Genomic DNA, 2,879 nt, shown 5'->3' with positions numbered 1-2,879 from the left:
AAAGAGGAAGACCCCAATAAGATGAATTGGCACAGTGACAGCAGCATTGTGCTCAAACATAGCAACGATTGTGAGGTTGACGCAGAACTGTGCAATGGTTTGCTCTGTTGTGCATAGGGTCACTATGAGTCTGTAGCAATTCGACAGCACTTAACAACAACAATAACAATCATTAGACTAGAAAATGCTTTCAATAAGGGGCAGAGAAATTCCAGGTAAGATTTTTGTCTAATAGTGTCTTTGAGTGCCTACAAAGTTTACAATTAAGATGTTGCTGACTTACCTTACACATTATTTTATTTCTCCCCCTAACACTTTAACACTTAGCCTGTTACATAGATCTGAAAATCATTGAATCTGGACTCTAGATATTTGAAAATACTCAAAAGAAGGTTTCACAACTTTTAAAGGGCATTATGGTCATTTTTGCTAAATAAAAATGAGCCCTGAAGAAAATACTATTTTTGGGTGACAAAGTGATAATGAAAGAAATGTGCTTAAATTGGACAACAAATATGCCTTTCAAAGTGAAATGATTAAATAAAGATATGCCCGTGAAAGTGATTGAAATTGGAGAAGTGCTGAAATTCAGGGCTGTGCTCAGAACAACTGAGCTGGAATAGCTTTAGCGATGTCTGCCAGAAAAATCAAACTTCATTTAAAAAATTTCTTAGAATCTCTTCATGTCAGTGACATTCTGTGTGAGGACTCCGTTAGCATACAATCTAACAGAAGCTGTGTACAGCTGATTGGGGAAAGAATACCCTGGTTTACTCTGATATTTTAAAATGTGCTAACCTCCCCTTGTGTTCTGAATATTTCTGCTCATGTAAATGTGAATTTTTTTCACAAGACCATTTTTTATGACATTTTAGATCTTAGAGATTCAATTGCCCTACTAAGCCCAAAAAAGGTTTAAAAAAAAGAAAATAGAGTAAATGCAAGATAAAATGTAGCTCCAGAGTCATGTGACAATTGGTTCCTAATTTGAAAACTTTCTTTGACAATGAAAGAAAATCATCAATGGTTCACCATTACTTCCTGAACATAAAGCCAAGAGGAATGAAGGGGTTTGGGCATGTGTCATGTGTGAGAATTCACAACCATCTTAGAGTTTACTTAATTTTGCACGTTTTTATTGTGTGGTGCTGTGGGTTAATGCGCCAGACTGCAAAGCCATTTGAACTGCAAGATCGGCAGTTCAAGCTCATCAGCTGCTCCTTGGAAACCCTACAGAGGGTCGCAACTGACTCAATGGCACTTAACAACAACAATTATCACTTTTATCATGGTTTCTTTTTTTTTTTTAAATCATGGTTTTATGTCTAGAATAACTTTTCTTCTTATAGTGACTTTTCTTTCCCAATGACATCAAGTAATGGATTTCATAGAATTTGGTCAGTTTCTAAATAATACTGGATAAGGTATTATTAAAATTACAATTTTAAAGTAGATGCACAGATCCTCATAAACTCTCAGGAGGCTTTTGCATTGATTGCATTGACCTATTTTCCCACACCCCCAGAGAAGACATATGAGGGGTGAGGGGATGATACAATTTTTACTATTGGTTGAAATATTTTTGAGAAACTAAGAATTTAAATGTTGGGTCCTTATGCATTTGGAAGAAAATAAAATTAGACTTGATTTTACACCATGTAAGTCAATGTTCTGCCATTTCTTTATTAATAATTGAATAATATTCATACCCACTCAATTAACTAGTGCAGCAATAACAAAAACATAAAAAAAAATTCACAGAGGAATTAATTTTCTCACAATCTAAGCGGCCTTTTATTGTTGTTGTTGTTATTAAGTGCCATTGAGTCGGTTCCGACCCATAGCGACCCTGTACAGGGTTTCAGAGGCTGTAAATCTTGACGGGAGCAAAAAGCTTCATCTTTCTCCCGCAGAACAGCTGGTAGTTTCGAACTGCTGACCTTGCGGTTCACAGCCAGATTCGTAACCACTATGCTACCAGAGCTCCTTAAGGGGCCTTTTATTAGGTCGTGTCAAATCAATTCCAACCCACAGTAACACTTTGTGCAGCAGAATGCAACATTGCCTGGTTCCTGTGCCATCATCCTCACAATTGTGTTACATTTGAGCCCATTGCTGCTTCCATTTCATCAGTCCATCTCACTGGGAATCTCTTCACTGATCCTTTACTTTACCAAGCACAATATCCTTCTCCAAGGATCGGTCTGTCCTGATAACATGTCCAAAGTATGAGAGATGAAGTCTGGCTATCCTGGCTTCTTTCAACACAGATTCTGTTTGTTTGTTTGTTCTTCTGGCAGTCCATGGTACTTTTAATATTATTCTCCAACACCATCTTTCAAATGCATCAATTCTTCTATGGTCTTCTAATTCATTGTCCAACTTTCATACGCATATGAGACTATTGAAAATACCATGGCTTGGGTCAGGCACATCCTTGTTCTTGAACACTTTATAGGGGTCTTGTACATCAGATTTTCTTAATGCAATATGCCATTTGATTTTCCTAACTGCTGCTTCCATTAGTGTTGATTGTGGATCTGAGCTAACTGAAGTCTTTGACAACTTGAGTCTTTTCTCCATTTATTATGAAATTATTTATTGGTCCAGTTGTGAGGATTTTTGTTTCCTTATATTGAGGTGCAATGCATACTACAGTGACTCTGCATTCCTTCCATCATCTTTTGATGTTTTTTGCATGATTCAGTATTTTGACTAGAGTATTTCAAGTTTGTGCTTGAATTTTCAGTATTTCAAGTTTGTGCTTGAATTTTTTCTACAGTTCTTTCAGCTTGAGAAATGCTTAGTGTGTTCTTCCCTTTTGGTTTTCTAACTCCAGGTCTTTGCACATTTTATTTACTTGACATTGTCTTCTCAAC

Source organism: Chrysochloris asiatica, unplaced genomic scaffold (genome assembly GCF_000296735.1).
Source record: "Chrysochloris asiatica unplaced genomic scaffold, ChrAsi1.0 scaffold00098, whole genome shotgun sequence".
Classification (NCBI taxonomy): Eukaryota; Metazoa; Chordata; class Mammalia; order Afrosoricida; family Chrysochloridae; genus Chrysochloris; species Chrysochloris asiatica.
Note: the sequence above shows the minus strand (reverse complement) of the source record.